Consider the following 18,025-nt stretch of genomic DNA (forward strand, 5'->3'; position numbering starts at 1 on the left):
AGAGTAATTTAGACCAAGGGTGCCCAAACTTTTAAATGCCACTGTACTAATATAACCTATATACTTTAGGCCACACACACAACAAGCAGTTTCTTCCTTGAACTCTTCAGCTGAATATGTTTCTCATAGACTCATCTTCCATAACGGTAATTTGTGTCCCATTTACTGACACTGGAATCAGCATTAGCAATACTGCAGGAGATATTCATTACACGTGACATAAGAAATAACTACTTCATGATGAGGATAACCTCTTCATTTTTTATTATGGTTCTATAAACATATTTAGTCAGAGTCCGTCACTGACTACATTACTATCAGCCGCCTATATGAATGTTTGTGTGTATGGGGGAGTCAGGAGAGAGAGCCGTCAGCCGAATGATCATTCAGCCAACAGTTATCTAATGTGTATGGGGCCGTTAGTGTTACCCTGACAGGCAGGAATAATACACCGCACTACAGTAGTGCAGTGCATCACCTGAGCGATATCATTGGTTTACATGTTGTATGAGTGTCATTGAAGAAAGTTTAAAAAAAGGTTTTAAGTGAAAAAATATCACAGTTTTGCAAACAGAAAGAGAACATCCACAATCATGATGAAGACAGAGAAGGCATTCTCTATATCTGAGTTACTCAAAAGACAGTGTCCTTTATTTTATCTGAGGCAGAAAGATAGATAGATAGATAGATAGATAGATAGATAGATAGATAGATAGATAGATAGATAGATAGATAGATAGAGCCTCCTCCATCTTATCTCACTGGAAAAATCTATCTTTGTACCTTGTTATCCAGTAGATAGAAAATCACCATAGCTGAGAGTCCTCAGTGGTTAATACCTTTTAATGGCCGACTGAAAAGAAGTCAACAACAAATATAATATAAAGTGATGAAGAAACCGGAGGAGTCTGGAGAGCGGCTATTTGTTCCCATCTTTTCAGTCATTAAAGGCATCAACTACTGAGGACTCAACTGTGATTATTTGTTATGTGATCGGAGGCGACAGAGGGGGAGGCCTGTTCCCATCAACACACCCCAATATATCGCCATGACAGCCGGGGCCTAACAATGGGGTCCTAGAACAGCGTCATTAAGAATATAAGGTGAAGAAAAAGCTAAAATCCAGCGACATTGTGTAAAGAACTAACAAGTTCTATTTCTGGGATAATCTGTCCCCAGAATGTCTCCATTACAATGTACAGCTCCTACCACAGATAACAGCCCCTCATACATCTATAGCACCGGCCCCCCGGCCCGGGGCCACATCTCCAGACCTGGGAAACTGATCCAGGAGGTCGGTGCTTTGTCCCGGGGTCATCTGTATCAGGAATGGGGAGAAGGGGGCATTTATTTATTAGTCGGTGGCGTGGGGGGTCCCGTACTGTGGGGGCATCTTGTAATATCAGAATGTGTGTGTGGGGGATAGGGGAACTGTGGGGACATTATACTGTGTGTCAGACAGGGGGAGCTGTACTATGGGGGGAATATGTGTTTCCTGATGTTTCATAGTTTGGTCGTATGTATCTATTAGAGCAGAGGGAAGAAAGCGTTATAATTAGTGATGAGCGAGCATACTAGCAAGTACTCGGTACTCGCCTGAGCATCTCAGTACTCGAGATGCTCGGAGCTCGCTGAGTAATTGCGAGATGCTCGGGCGGATGCTCGGGTCCCATCCCTGCATGTTTGGCGCTCTTTAGAGTGCCAATCAACATGCAGGGATTGCCTGCCATGGTGGTTGTGGCATTATAGTGATTGGCTGGCCGCACAGTGTCATCAGGTCTCTATCAGACCTGGCGCTGCTGTGCTCGTCACAGTCACTCCGGAATCAGGCAGAGTAGGGAGAGGTGCTGCTGCGTCAGGGAGAGATTTGCTTGTGTATTAGGTAGTGTTGGGAGAAAAACCGTACATTACACATATCCATCTTAAAAACCGTCCTTCTGAGGACTAATCCATCTGCAGAGATATCAGGCAGGCAGGGTGTATAGGCAGGCAGTGTATATAGCAGACTGCAGTGCATATAGCACAAGAGGCTCCATTCCAATTCTGACTTCTGCTGCTGTTAGATATTTCTATACAAATGCCCAGGTCTCAGGGGCCAGGAATATTTTTCTTTGGATCTTAATCCTCATTATTTGCTTAAAAAGCAATCCAGAGAACATTGTTTTTCTGCGCCATTTGCTTGTTGACATTGCAGAATACAGCCAGGTCCTTTCTATATTACAGCGCTAGAAATACAGCTATTTAAAACTCTCTTTTCTCGGTCACACGGATCACATATATACGTTGTCAGAAAATACTGCCATTTTTGGCCTCCATTCCAATTTTTTTTCACTGTGTCAGCGAAGTTTTGGACACCAGTTTTCTGTTCAAACTAGTTGCCTACAGGCCCGGTATTTAAAACTCTGTTTTCTCTGTCATACGGATCACATATACGTTGTCAAAAAATACTGCCATTTCTGGCCTCCATTAAAAATTAAAAATTTCTTTCAGTGTGTCAGTGAAGCAATTCACACCAGTTTGCTGTTCAAACTAGTTACCTACAGGCCAAGTATTTAAAACTCTGTTTTCTCCGTCACACGGATCACATATAAGTTCGCTCCAAACTCAGTCATTTGTAGTGAGCGTGGAAGATACTGTCCTCCATTTAAATTGGGCAAGGCACGTGGCAAGGGACGGGGAACAGTGATGGTGATGGTGCATGCAGAAGCCGAGGACAAGCTGAAATTGTGCCACAACAAACACCCACATCTTCTCGCCCGACCTTCCTGTCCCAATTCCTAGGGGACCGCAGCACACTTTCTTCCTCCCACCATGCCAAGTGCCCGGAGGCAACTGATCCCACACTTGGACACTCTGAAGAGCTGTTCACTTTTCCATTTATAGATTCAGGCTTCTCGCCTGGTCCACTTGAAGTGGGGCAAGAGGAGATTGCATGTAGCGATGCCCAAATATTTGAGCAGCCACGGTCACACAAAGACGACGGTGGGAAAGTGTCACAAGAGTTGGACAATGATGAGACACAATTGCCAGAAAGTCAGGAGGAGGACCAGGGTGCGGAAGGGGAAGACGAGGTGGTGGATGATATAGTAACTGACCCAACCTGGCAGGAGGACATGCAGAGCAAGGACAGCAGCACACAGGGGGAGGTAGGCAGAGCACCCCAACAGGCAGGAAGAAGCAGTGTGGTGGCCACAGACAGAAGGCAGGCAACCGTCCCCATAACATCAACACGAAGGAAGTTGCAAATACAACTGTTAGGTCTTCCAGAGTCTGGTTGTTTTTTAAAGACTCTGCCGATAACCCCAAAAAAGCCATTTGCACCACCTGCCAGGCCAGCATCAGCAGGGGTGGCAAAACGACCATCCTGACCACCACCAGCATGATCAGGCACATGGCAGCAAAGCACCCGACTTTGTGGGACGAACCCCAGGGTCCAGGAACAGTGTCTGCGGGTGGCACCATTGATTCTACCGCTGTTGTGCATGCAAGCCAATCCCCTGTCCTTGGTGCACGCGAAGATGCCTCCTGCCCTGCACCTGTCGTTGCACACTCTCAAGTAGCAGCATCAGGAAGCACGTCTATGTCCTCGTCCCAGCGCAGTGTTCAGTTGTCCATACCCCAGTCCTTGAAACGCAAGCGCAAATATGCAGCCAACACCCCACAGGCCACACTACTAAATTCTCACATTTCACGACTGCTTGCGCTCGAAATGCTGCCTTTTAGGCTTGTGGAGATGGAAGCATTCCGCAACCTGATGGCTGCGGCTGTCCCTCGGTACTCGGTCCCCAGCCACCACTATTTCTCCCGGTGTGCCGTTCCCGCATTACACAAGCGTGTGTCCCAAAACATTAGCCGTGCCCTCAACAACGCAGTTACCGGGAAAGTCCACCTAACCACGGACACGTGGACAAGTGCTTGTGGGCAGGGACGGTACATCTCGCTGACGGCACACTGGGTTAACATAGTGGAAGCCGGGACCCAGTCGGACCTTGGGACGGAACACGTCCTCCTGATGCCAAGGATTGCGGGCCCTAGGTCAATCAGGGTTGCCCCCACAGTCTACAGCTCCTGCACCTCCTCCTCCTCTTCAGCCTCCATCTCCGAAATGACCACATCAGTCACAAGCTGGAAGCACTGCAGCACTGCCTCGGCCAAGCGGCAATAGGCTGTGCTGAAGCTAATATGCTTAGGTGACAAACCGCACAATGCTGAAGAGTTGTGGACAGCTCTGAAAGAGCAGGCAGATCTATGGCTCACGCCGCTGAACCTACAGCAAGGCATGGTCGTGTGTGACAATGGACGGAACCTGGTGGCAGCTCTGAGGCGAGGCGAGCTCACACACGTACCATGCCTGGCCCATGTGCTTAACCTCGTGGTTCAGTGGTTTCTCAAATCCTACCCGGAGCTGCCGGATCTGCTTGTTAAAGTACGCCGCCTGTGTGCGCATTTTAGAAAGTCACTTACCGCTTCCGCTGCCCTTGCCGTGTTTCAGCAGCGTTTGCAGCTTCCGGCTCACAGATTGGTGTGTGATGTCCCCACGCGTTGGAACTCTACACTGCAGATGTTGGGAAGGATTTGTGAGCAGAAGAGGGCAGTTGTTGAGTACCAGCAAGGCCGTCGGTATTCAGGTCAGACTCCACACATAAAACTTCAAGAGTGGACATGGATATCAGACATCTGTACCATCCTCCAAAACTTTGAGGACTCCACCAAGATGGTGAACGGCGATGATGCCATAATTAAAGTCACCATCCTGCTTCTCTGTCTTCTGAAATGCTCTCTGCTCACAATCAAAGAGGGAGCATTGCAGGCGGAGCCCAGCCTCATCTCATCCCAACTTGGATTGGGTGACAATGAGGAAGAGGAGGAGGAAGGACAGGAGCTAGTTTCATGCGCTATAAATGGTACTACCTGCACAGCTGTCATACTGTCTGTTCAGCGTGGATGCCAGAGGACATAGAGGAGGAGGAGGAGAGCATGGTCAGTCATCGTCTTGGTGAGGACACGGAAGTCTTGCCTGTTAGTAGTCTGGCACACATGGCTGAGTTTATGTTACGCTGTCTTTCCCATGACCCTCGCAGTTTCAAAATTTTGGGTGACAGTCATTACTGGTTGGTGACACTTCTAGACCCACGGTACAAGGAGAACTTTATATCTCTTATTCCTGAGGCGGGCAGGTCTACAAAAATGGGGTTGTACTGTTGCGGAACTATTAAAAAAAATTCCCATCTGAAAACGCTGGCGGCAAAGGGCACACTTCGTTGGACAACCAAGGAGTACAGGCGAGAGAGACACAACTTCAATCCAGCAGAGGCAGGAGAACACTGTCAAAGTTCTGGGAGAATTTTCTGAGCCCCTGATTATGGCTATTTGCTCTTGTCCTCCTCCTTCTCCTCATCCTCCACCACCATATCACCAGGGTGACCGTGGTCCGTGATGCAACACCCACATAATTTTTTTAAAGGATGTTTATGATGCCTGTAAAAAAAAATTTTTATACAGTATGTTCATGTAAACCCCCCAGGGGTAAATGTTTGTCAGCCCATACACTTAGTGCATGGGCATTACAAGTATAGGAGGCCCCCATTTTTTATGAGGCCCTCCTCCATGTCTCTTCCAAGGGGCATTGGAGTGCCTCCAAATTTTTGGCACCCCTTGCATTCACGGCATAGGTCAACACTATGGGAGACCCACTTCCTAATAATGGGAACATTGTTTTGAGGAGGCTCTCTGACCTCCATGTCTCTTCCAAGGGGCATTGAAGTGCCTCCAAATTTTTGGCAACCCTTGCATTCACCGCATAGGTCAACACTATGGGAGACCCACTTCCTAATAATGGGAACATTTTTTCATGAGGCCCTTTATGTCTCTTCCAAGGGGCAGTGGAGTGCCTCCAAATTTTTGGCAACCCTTGCATTCACTGCATAGGCCAGCACTATGGGAGACCCACTTCCTAATAATGGGAACATTGTTTTGAGGAGGCCCTCTGACCTGCATGTCTCTTCCAAGGGGCATTGGAGTGCCTCCAAATTGTTGGCAACCCTTGCATTCACTGCATAGGCAAACAAACTGGGAGACCCACTTCCTAATAATGGGAACATTGTTTTCAGGATGCCCTCTGACCTCCACGTCTCTACCAAGGGGCATTGGAGTGCCTCCAAATTTTTGGCAACCCTTGTATTCACTGCATAGGCAAACACAATGGGAGACCTACTTCCTAATAATGGGAACATTGTTTTCAGGAGGCCCTCCTCTAAGTCTCTTCAAAGGGGTATTGGGGTGCATCCAAATTTTCAAAGTGGTATTGGGGTGCATCCAAATTTTGGGCAGCCCTGGCACCCACTGCATATGCAATAACAGTATAGGAAACCCACTCTTTAGTAATGGGAACAATAAAACATAGCCGGCTGATGGCTCTCTAAGAACAGTGAGGGCCGACGGCTGGTCTTTTAAGAATAGTAAAGGCACCTGATGGCCCTATAAAAATAGGTTTTGTGACTTTTAGAGTCCCTCCTTCATAAATGAAACACGATGTGTCTGATGATATCTCACACACCACATGGCCAGATGAGGTTGTAAAATGTTAAAATGACATTTCCTGGTGAATGCATTTGTCACGGTTGAAAGCAATGTAAAAGTGAAAAAACGCATCAAAAACGCTATGTGTGAACATAGCCCAAGGTGTGGAGGAGCATTTTTGTTTTTGGTTATTTATTTTGCTTTATATACAAATCATTACCCTGGAAAGGATGTTCCTTAACATATTTCCCAGGAAAATCCATTTTGGTTTTGTTTTGGTATGTTTTATTGTGAGTCCGTAAAAGTGGCGTAATACCGCTGACAACGTTGTTGACAGAAGTGACCTGGGAGTCAGAAATGCTTCCAGGGGTCTTCCCCATGTCATCTGAGCACTGTTCCCATCGATTTGGGCAATTTTTAGGCCCTCTGCAGACCGCCGGGGGGAGACGCCTGAAAAATGCTCGAGTTTCCCATAGACTTACATTGGGCTCGTTGCTCGGGTCGAGCAACAGAGTATTCCAATGTGCTCGACCCGAGCAACGAGTACCCGAGCATTTTAGTGCTCGCTCATCACTAGTTATAATTCTGTGTGCCCACTATGCGTTTTTTAAGCAATTCCGCTGCACTTAAAAAACGCTTGGTAGAAGGTCTGCCATGTTCCCCAATGATAATCCACATGTGCTGTGCACATGCTGCGGAAATTTCCACTGCGGATTATCATTGCGGAAAAATCCGCAGCACTACAAGTTATTTTGCGTAATCGCGGCGTTTTCGCCGCCATTGACTTGCATTGAATCGCTTAATATCAGCATGACTACATGTGCACATGCGGATATTAAGCGATTCTATGTGCGGATCATACCCGGGTTGGGAGAAGAGGAGACTCTCCTCCAGACCCAGGTACCATAGTACCTGTAAAAAAAAAGAATTAAAATAAAAAAAATACATTATACTCATCCAGTCTCGCTTCCGGTCTTTTGTACGGCTCGCGGTGGTGTGGAAGGACCTTCCATGATGTCATTTAGTCATGTGACAGGTCACGCAATTGCTGGCGTCGGCATTTGTGTGACCTGTCACATTCACATGACTAAATGACGTCATGGAAGGTCCTTTCACACCACCGCGAGCCATACAAAAGACAGGAAGCGAGACTGGACACAGCGGAGAAAAGACTGCGGGCCATCAGAAGGTATTTTTTTTTATTATTTTTTACCATTTTTAATCTTTTTTTTGCCAGCTGCATGGATTTATATAGTGTGACCAAGTTGTCAAGTACTTTCCAAGTGATGCTAAAATCGCTTGGAAAAGCGCTTGTCAATCCGCATGTCCCTGGCAGGAAAAATGCATGCACAATCCGCATGTACAATCCAGAGCATTTCTGCATAGTGGGCACTTAGCCTTAGTAATGGGAAATCTCCACATACCTCCACCTGCAGAGCCGCCACCACATATATGGCTGTTCTGTGCGCACAGGACCTGTGATGAGGTCACAGGAGGGGAGGAGTCAGGGGTCACATGATCAGGGGCCTCAGTGGATGCAGGACTCTGCTGTGCTGGTTGTCATGGTGCTGGATGAGGTGAAGGTTATGTGTGGGGTCAGGAGGGGTTTACAGTGTGGATGTAGCAGAGCCGCGTGTGTACGAGGTGTACGGAGCAGAGCCGCGCGTGTACGAGGTGTACGGGGCGGAGCCACGCGTGTACGAGGCGTACGGAGCGGAGGCGCGCGTGTACGAGGCGTACGGAGCGGAGGCGCGCGTGTACGAGGCGTACGGAGCGGAGGCGCGCGTGTACGAGGCGTACGGAGCGGAGGCGCGCGTGTACGAGGCGTACGGAGCGGGGCCGCGCGTGTACGAGGCGTACGGAGCGGAGGCGCGCGTGTACGAGGCGTACGGAGCGGAGGCGCGCGTGTACGAGGCGTACGGAGCGGAGGCGCGCGTGTACGAGGCGTACGGAGCGGAGGCGCGCGTGTACGAGGTGTACGGAGCGGAGGCGCGCGTGTACGAGGCGTACGGAGCGGGGCAGCGCGTGTACGAGGCGTACGGAGCGGAGGCGCGCGTGTACGAGGCGTACGGAGCGGAGGCGCGCGTGTACGAGGCGTACGGAGCGGAGGCGCGCGTGTACGAGGCGTACGGAGCGGAGGCGCGCGTGTACGAGGCGTACGGAGCGGAGGCGCGCGTGTATAACGTGTATGGAGCGGAGCCGTTTGTGTATGACTTGTGCGGAGCGGAGCCGCGTGTGTACGAGGTGTACGGAGCAGCGCCGCGTGTGTACGAGGTGTACGGAGCGGAGGCGCGCGTGTACGAGGCGTACGGAGCGGAGGCGCGCGTGTACGAGGCGTATGGAGCGGAGGCGCGTGTGTATAACGTGTATGGAGCGGAGGCGCGTGTGTATGACTTGTGCGGAGCGGAGCCGCGTGTGTACGAGGTGTACGTAGCGGAACCGAGCGTGTACGAGGTGTACGGAGCAGCGCCGCGTGTGTACGAGGTGTACGGAGCGGAGGCGCGCATGTACAAGGCGTACGGAGCGGAGGCGCGTGTGTATAACGTGTATGGAGCGGAGGCGCGTGTGTATAACGTGTATGGAGCGGAGCCGTTTGTGTATGACTTGTGCGGAGCGGAGCCACGTGTGTACGAGGTGTATGGAGCGGAGCCGAGTGTGTACAAAGTGTGCGGAACGGAGGCGCGTGTGTACGAGGTGTACAGAGCGGAGCCGCTTGTGTACGAGGTGTTCGGAGCAAAGCCGCGTGTGTACGAGGAGTACGGAGCGGAGGCGCGTGTGTACGAGGTGTACGGAGCGGAGGCGCGTGTGTACGAGGTGTACGGAGCGGAGGCGCGCGTGTACGAGGCGTACGGAGCGGAGGCGCGCGTGTACGAGGCGTACGGAGCGGAGGCGCGCGTGTACGAGGCGTACGGAGCGGAGGCGCGCGTGTACGAGGCGTACGGAGCGGGGCAGCGCGTGTACGAGGCGTACGGAGCGGAGGCGCGCGTGTACGAGGCGTACGGAGCGGAGGCGCGCGTGTACGAGGCGTACGGAGCGGAGGCGCGCGTGTACGAGGCGTACGGAGCGGAGGCGCGCGTGTACGAGGCGTACGGAGCGGAGGCGCGCGTGTACGAGGCGTACGGAGCGGGGCAGCGCGTGTACGAGGCGTACGGAGCGGAGGCGCGCGTGTACGAGGCGTACGGAGCGGAGGCGCGCGTGTACGAGGCGTACGGAGCGGAGGCGCGCGTGTACGAGGCGTACGGAGCGGAGGCGCGCGTGTACGAGGCGTACGGAGCGGAGGCGCGTGTGTATAACGTGTATGGAGCGGAGCCGTTTGTGTACGAGGTGTACGGAGCAGCGCCGCGTGTGTACGAGGTGTACGGAGCGGAGGCGCGCGTGTACGAGGCGTACGGAGCGGAGGCGCGCGTGTACGAGGCGTATGGAGCGGAGGCGCGTGTGTATAACGTGTATGGAGCGGAGGCGCGTGTGTATGACTTGTGCGGAGCGGAGCCGCGTGTGTACGAGGTGTACGTAGCGGAACCGAGCGTGTACGAGGTGTACGGAGCAGCGCCACGTGTGTACGAGGTGTACGGAGCGGAGGCGCGCATGTACAAGGCGTACGGAGCGGAGGCGCGTGTGTATAACGTGTATGGAGCGGAGGCGCGTGTGTATAACGTGTATGGAGCGGAGCCGTTTGTGTATGACTTGTGCGGAGCGGAGCCACGTGTGTACGAGGTGTATGGAGCGGAGCCGAGTGTGTACAAAGTGTGCGGAACGGAGGCGCGTGTGTACGAGGTGTACAGAGCGGAGCCGCTTGTGTACGAGGTGTTCGGAGCAAAGCCGCGTGTGTACGAGGAGTACGGAGCGGAGGCGCGTGTGTACGAGGTGTACGGAGCGGAGGCGTGTGTGTACGAGGTGTACGGAGCGGAGGCGCGTGTGTACGAGGTGTACGGAGCGGAGGCGCGTGTGTACGGAGCGGAGACGCGTGTGTATAACGTGTACCGAGCCGGGCCGTTTGTGTATGACTTGTACGGAGCGGAGGCACGTGTGTACGAGGTGTACGGAGCGGAGGCGCGTGTGTATAACGTGTACCGAACGGAGCCGTTTGTGTATGACTTGTACGGAGCGGAGCCACGTGTGTACAAGGCGTACGGAGCGGAGCCGCGCGTGTACGAGGTGTACGGAGCGGAGCCGCGCGTGTACGAGGTGTACGGAGCGGAGCCGAGCGTGTACGAGGTGTACGGAGCGGAGCCGAGCGTGTACGAGGTGTACGGAGCGGAGCCGAGTGTGTACAAAGTGTGCGGGGCGGAGGCGCTTGTGTACCAGGCGTACAGAGCGGAGCCACAGGTGTACGGAGCGGAGGCGCGTGTGTACGAGGTGTACGGAGCGGAGGCGCGTGAGTACGAGGTGTACGGAGCGGAGGCGCGTGTGTACGAGGTGTACGGAGCGGAGGCGCGTGTGTATAACGTGTACCGAGCGGAGCCGTTTGTGTATGACTTGTACAGAGCGGAGCCACGTGTGTACGAGGCGTACGGAGCGGAGCCGTGCTTGTACGAGGTGTACGGAGCGGAGCCGAGTGTGTACAAAGTGTGCTGGGCAGAGGCGCGTGTGTACGAGGTGTACGGAGCGGAGGCGCGTGTGTACGAGGTGTACGGAGCGGAGGCGCGTGTGTATAATGTGTACCGAGCGGAGCTGTTTGTGTATGACTTGTACGGAGCGGAGCCACGTGTGTACAAGGCGTACCGAGCGGAGCCGCGCGTGTACGACGTGTACGGAGCGGAGCCGAGCGTGTACGAGGTGTACGGAGCGGAGCCGAGTGTGTACAAAGTGTGCGGGGCGGAGGCGCGTGTGTATGAGGCGTACAGAGCGGAGCCGCAGGTGTACAGAGCGGAGGCGCGTGTGTACGAGGTGTACGGAGCAGAGGCGCGCGTGTACGAGGTGTACGGAGCAGAGGCGCGCGTGTACGAGGTGTACGGAGCGGAGGCGCGCGTGTACGAGGTGTACGGAGCAGAGGCGCGTGTGTACGAGGTGTACGGAGCAGAGGCGCGTGTGTATAACGTGTACCAAGCGGAGCCGTTTGTGTATGACTTGTACGGAGCGGAGCCGTTCATGTACAATGAGTGCAGAGCGGAGCTGTGTGTAGGGTGTGTGTTGAGTATTTTGTGCTTGTCAGGATGATGAAAAAGCTTTATTCATTACGTGTTTTATATTTCTTTTTTATGTTGTTCATCATATAGGATGAATAATGGAAGACCTTTATAGATCGGTTCATTCCGGAAATGGTGATTTCCAGTATGTGTACATTTTTATTTTATTTTTACATAAAACATTGATTTTAGTGACTAAATATTTTCCAGGACATTTTAGTCTTATGTGTGAAAAAAGAAAAATTAGAAAACGGAAGTGTTCTTCTTTTGATCTTTTTTTTGCCAGCTGCATGGATTTATATAGTGTGACCAAGTTGTCAAGTACTTTCCAAGTGATGCTAAAATCGCTTGGAAAAGCGCTTGTCAATCCGCATGTCCCTGGCAGGAAAAATGCATGCACAATCCGCATGTACAATCCAGAGCATTTCTGTATAGTGGGCACTTAGCCTTAGTAATGGGGAATCTCCACATACCTCCACCTGCAGAGCCGCCACCACATATATGGCTGTTCTGTGCGCACAGGACCTGTGATGAGGTCACAGGAGGGGAGGAGTCAGGGGTCACATGATCAGGGGCCTCAGTGGATGCAGGACTCTGCTGTGCTGGTTGTCATGGTGCTGGATGAGGTGAAGGTTATGTGTGGGGTCAGGAGGGGTTTACAGTGTGGATGTAGCAGAGCCGCGTGTGTACGAGGTGTACGGAGCAGAGCCGCGCGTGTACGAGGTGTACGGGACAGAGCCACGCGTGTACGAGGCGTACGGAGCGGAGGCGCGCGTGTATGAGGCGTACGGAGCGGAGGCGCGCGTGTACGAGGCGTACGGAGCGGAGGCGCGCGTGTACGAGGCGTACGGAGCGGAGGCGCGCGTGTACGAGGCGTACGGAGCGGGGCCGCGCGTGTACGAGGCGTACGGAGCGGAGGCGCGCGTGTACGAGACGTACGGAGCGGAGGCGCGCGTGTACGAGGCGTACGGAGCGGAGGCGCGCGTGTACGAGGCGTACGGAGCGGAGGCGCGCGTGTACGAGGCGTACGGAGCGGAGGCGCGCGTGTATGAGGCGTACGGAGCGGAGGCGCGTGTGTATAACGTGTATGGAGCGGAGCCGTTTGTGTATGACTTGTGCGGAGCGGAGCCGCGTGTGTACGAGGTGTACGTAGCGGAACCGAGCGTGTACGAGGTGTACGGAGCAGCGCCGCGTGTGTACGAGGTGTACGGAGCGGAGGCGCGCGTGTACGAGGCGTACGGAGCGGAGGCGCGCGTGTACGAGGCGTACGGAGCGGAGGCGCGTGTGTATAACGTGTATGGAGCGGAGGCGCGTGTGTATGACTTGTGCGGAGCGGAGCCGCGTGTGTACGAGGTGTACGTAGCGGAACCGAGCGTGTACGAGGTGTACGGAGCAGCGCCGCGTGTGTACGAGGCGTACGGAGCGGAGGCGCGTGTGTATAACGTGTATGGAGCGGAGGCGCGTGTGTATAACGTGTATGGAGCGGAGCCGTTTGTGTATGACTTGTGCGGAGCGGAGCCACGTGTGTACGAGGTGTATGGAGCGGAGCCGAGTGTGTACAAAGTGTGCGGAACGGAGGCGCGTGTGTACGAGGTGTACAGAGCGGAGCCGCTTGTGTACGAGGTGTTCGGAGCAAAGCCGCGTGTGTACGAGGAGTACGGAGCGGAGGCTCGTGTGTACGAGGTGTACGGAGCGGAGGCGTGTGTGTACGAGTTGTACGGAGCGGAGGCGCGTGTGTACGAGGTGTACGGAGCGGAGGCGCGTGTGTACGGAGCCGAGACGCGTGTGTATAACGTGTATCGAGCCGGGCCGTTTGTGTATGACTTGTACGGAGCGCAGGCACGTGTGTACGAGGTGTACGGAGCGGAGGCGCGTGTGTATAACGTGTACCAAACGGAGACGTTTGTGTATGACTTGTACGGAGCGGAGCCACGTGTGTACAAGGCGTACGGAGCGGAGTCGCGCGTGTACGAGGTGTACGGAGCGGAGCCGCGCGTGTACGAGGTGTACGGAGCGGAGCCGCGCGTGTACGAGGTGTACGGAGCGGAGCCGCGCGTGTACGAGGTGTACGGAGCGGAGCCGCGCGTGTACGAGGTGTACGGAGCGGAGCCGAGCGTGTACGAGGTGTATGGAGCGGAGCCGAGCGTGTACGAGGTGTACGGAGCGGAGCCGAGCGTGTACGAGGTGTACGGAGCGGAGCCGAGTGTACCAGGCGTACAGAGCGGAGCCACAGGTGTACGGAGCGGTGGCGCGTGTGTACGAGGTGTACGGAGCGGAGGCGCATGAGTACGAGGTGTACGGAGCGGAGGCGCGCGTGTACGAGGCGTACGGAGCGGAGGCGCGCGTGTACGAGGCGTACGGAGCGGAGGCGCGCGTGTACGAGGCGTACGGAGCGGGGCCGCGCGTGTACGAGGCGTACGGAGCAGAGGCGCGCGTGTACGAGGCGTACGGAGCGGAGGCGCGCGTGTACGGAGCGGAGGCGCGCGTGTACGAGGCGTACGGAGCGGAGGCGCGCGTGTACGAGGCATACGGAGCGGAGGCGCGTGTGTATAACGTGTATGGAGCGGAGCCGTTTGTGTATGACTTGTGCGGAGCGGAGCCGCGTGTGTACGAGGTGTACGTAGCGGAACCGAGCGTGTACGAGGTGTACGGAGCAGCGCCGCGTGTGTACGAGGTGTACGGAGCGGAGGCGCGCGTGTACGAGGCGTACGGAGCGGAGGCGCGCGTGTACGAGGCGTACGGAGCGGAGGCGCGTGTGTATAACGTGTATGGAGCGGAGGCGCGTGTGTATGACTTGTGCGGAGCGGAGCCGCGTGTGTACGAGGTGTACGTAGCGGAACCGAGCGTGTACGAGGTGTACGGAGCAGCGCCGCGTGTGTACGAGGTGTACGGAGCGGAGGCGCGCGTGTACAAGGCGTACGGAGCGGAGGCGCGTGTGTATAACGTATATGGAGCGGAGGCGCGTGTGTATAACGTGTATGGAGCGGAGCCGTTTGTGTATGACTTGTGCGGAGCGGAGCCACGTGTGTACGAGGTGTATGGAGCGGAGCCGAGTGTGTACAACGTGTGCGGAACGGAGGCGCGTGTGTACGAGGTGTACAGAGTGGAGCCGCTTGTGTACGAGGTGTTCGGAGCAAAGCCACGTGTGTACGAGGAGTACGGAGCGGAGGCGCGTGTGTACGAGGAGTACGGAGCGGAGGCGCGTGTGTACGAGGTGTACGGAGCGGAGGCGTGTGTGTACGAGGTGTACGGAGCGGAGGCGCGTGTGTACGAGGTGTACGGAGCGGAGGCGCGTGTGTATAACGTGTACCGAGCCGGGCCGTTTGTGTATGACTTGTACGGAGCGGAGGCACGTGTGTACGAGGTGTACGGAGCGGAGGCGCGTGTGTATAACGTGTACCGAACGGAGCCGTTTGTGTATGACTTGTACGGAGCGGAGCCACGTGTGTACAAGGCGTACGGAGCGGAGTCGCGCGTGTACGAGGTGTACGGAGCGGAGCCGCGCGTGTACGAGGTGTACGGAGCGGAGCCGAGCGTGTACGAGGTGTACGGAGCGGAGCCGAGCGTGTACGAAGTGTACGGAGCGGAGCCGAGCGTGTACGAGGTGTACGGAGCGGAGCCGAGTGTGTACAAAGTGTGCGGGGCGGAGGCGCTTGTGTACCAGGCGTACAGAGCGGAGCCACAGGTGTACGGAGCGGAGGCGCGTGTGTACGAGGTGTACGGAGCGGAGGCGCGTGAGTACGAGGTGTATGGAGCGGAGGCGCGTGTGTACGAGGTGTACGGAGCGGAGGCGCGTGTGTATAACGTGTACCGAGCGGAGCCGTTTGTGTATGACTTGTACGGAGCGGAGCCACGTGTGTTCGAGGCGTACGGAGCGGAGCCACGTGTGTACGAGGTGTATGGAGCGGAGCCGAGTGTGTACAAAGTATGCGGAACGGAGGCGCGTGTGTACGAGGTGTACAGAGCGGAGCCGCTTGTGTACGAGGTGTTCGGAGCAAAGCCGCGTGTGTACGAGGAGTACGGAGCGGAGGCGCGTGTGTACGAGGTGTACGGAGCGGAGGCGTGTGTGTACGAGGTGTACGGAGCGGAGGCGCGTGTGTACGAGGTGTACGGAGCGGAGGCGCGTGTGTACGGAGCGGAGACGCGTGTGTATAACGTGTACCGAGCCGGGCCGTTTGTGTATGACTTGTACGGAGCGGAGGCACGTGTGTACGAGGTGTACGGAGCGGAGGCGCGTGTGTATAACGTGAACTGAACGGAGCCGTTTGTGTATGACTTGTACGGAGCGGAGCCACGTGTGTACAAGGCGTACGGAGCGGAGCCGCGCGTGTACGAGGTGTACGGAGCGGAGCCGCGCGTGTACGAGGTGTACGGAGCGGAGCCGCGCGTGTACGAGGTGTACGGAGCGGAGCCGCGCGTGTACGAGGTGTACGGAGCGGAGCCGCGCGTGTACGAGGTGTACGGAGCGGAGCCGAGCGTGTACGAGGTGTACGGAGCGGAGCCGAGCGTGTACGAGGTGTACGGAGCGGAGCCGAGTGTGTACAAAGTGTGCGGGGCGGAGGCGCTTGTGTACCAGGCGTACAGAGCGGAGCCACAGGTGTACGGAGCGGTGGCGCGTGTGTACGAGGTGTACGGAGCGGAGGCACGTGAGTACGAGGTGTACGGAGCGGAGGCGCGCGTGTACGAGGCGTACGGAGCGGAGGCGCGCGCGTGTACGAGGCGTACGGAGCAGGGCCGCGCGTATACGAGGCGTACGGAGCGGAGGCGCGCGTGTACGAGGCGTACGGAGCGGGGCCGCGCGTGTACGAGGCGTACGGAGCGGAGGCGCGCGTGTACGGGGCGGAGGCGCGCGTGTATAACGTGTATGGAGCGGAGCCGTTTGTGTATACTTGTGCGGAGCGGAGCCGCGTGTGTACGAGGTGTACGTAGCGGAACCGAGCGTGTACGAGGTGTACGGAGCGGAGGCGCGCGTGTACAAGGCGTACGGAGCGGAGGCGCGTGTGTATAACGTGTATGGAGCGGAGGCGCGTGTGTATAACGTGTATGGAGCGGAGCCGTTTGTGTATGACTTGTGCGGAGCGGAGCCACGTGTGTACGAGGTGTACGGAGCGGAGGCGCGTGTGTACGAGGTGTACGGAGCGGAGGCGTGTGTGTACGAGGTGTACGGAGCGGAGGCGCGTGTGTACGAGGTGTACGGAGCGGAGGCGCGTGTGTACGGAGCGGAGACGCGTGTGTATAACGTGTACCGAGCCGGGCCGTGTGTGTATGACTTGTACGGAGCGGAGGCACGTGTGTACGAGGTGTACGGAGCGGAGGCGCGTGTGTATAACGTGAACTGAACGGAGCCGTTTGTGTATGACTTGTACGGAGCGGAGCCACGTGTGTACAAGGCGTACGGAGTGGAGCCGCGCGTGTACGAGGTGTACGGAGCGGAGCCGCGCGTGTACGAGGTGTACGGAGCGGAGCCGCGCGTGTACGAGGTGTACGGAGCGGAGCCGCGCATGTACGAGTTGTACGGAGCGGAGCCGAGCGTGTACGAGGTGTACGGAGCGGAGCCGAGCGTGTAGGAGGTGTACGGAGCGGAGCCGAGCGTGTACGAGGTGTACGGAGCGGAGCCGAGTGTGTACAAAGTGTGCGGGGCGGAGGCGCTTGTGTACCAGGCGTACAGAGCGGAGCCACAGGTGTACGGAGCGGTGGCGCGTGTGTACGAGGTGTACGGAGCGGAGGCGCGTGAGTACGAGGTGTACGGAGCGGAGGCGCGCGTGTACGAGGCGTACGGAGCGGAGGCGCGCGCGTGTACGAGGCGTACGGAGCGGGGCCGCGCGTATACGAGGCGTACGGAGCGGAGGCGCGCGTATACGAGGCGTACGGAGCGGAGGCGCGCGTGTACGAGGCGTACGGAGCGGGGCCGCGCGTGTACGAGGCGTACGGAGCGGGGCCGCGCGTGTACGAGGCGTACGGAGCGGAGGCGCGCGTGTACGAGGCGTACGGGGCGGAGGCGCGCGTGTATAACGTGTATGGAGCGGAGCCGTTTGTGTATACTTGTGCGGAGCGGAGCCGCGTGTGTACGAGGTGTACGTAGCGGAACCGAGCGTGTACGAGGTGTACGGAGCAGCGCCGCGTGTGTACGAGGTGTACGGAGCGGAGGCGCGCGTGTACAAGGCGTACGGAGCGGAGGCGCGTGTGTATAACGTGTATGGAGCGGAGGCGCGTGTGTATAACGTGTATGGAGCGGAGCCGTTTGTGTATGACTTGTGCGGAGCGGAGCCACGTGTGTACGAGGTGTATGGAGCGGAGCCGAGTGTGTACAAAGTGTGCGGAACGGAGGCGCGTGTGTACGAGGTGTACAGAGTGGAGCCGCTTGTGTACGAGGTGTTCGG

At 56.1% G+C, this 18,025-nt stretch overlaps 1 protein-coding gene across 1 annotated transcript in view; it reads right to left on the minus strand.

The window, feature by feature from the left end:
• The window catches only part of LOC141271885 (uncharacterized), an 85,609-nt gene extending 73,430 nt beyond the window's left edge, over positions 1-12,179 (minus strand). Inside the window, exon 1 of the mRNA XM_073682095.1 lies at positions 12,119-12,179. The gene's annotated coding sequence lies outside the window, so the exon portion shown is untranslated. The remainder of the gene's footprint in view (positions 1-12,118) is intronic.
• Positions 12,180-18,025: the final 5,846 nt, after the last annotated feature.

The sequence above is a fragment of the Phyllobates terribilis genome, unplaced genomic scaffold, assembly GCF_046119375.1.
Source record: "Phyllobates terribilis strain yellow unplaced genomic scaffold, ASM4611937v1 Scaffold_5__5_contigs__length_657084704, whole genome shotgun sequence".
Taxonomy (NCBI): Eukaryota; Metazoa; Chordata; class Amphibia; order Anura; family Dendrobatidae; genus Phyllobates; species Phyllobates terribilis.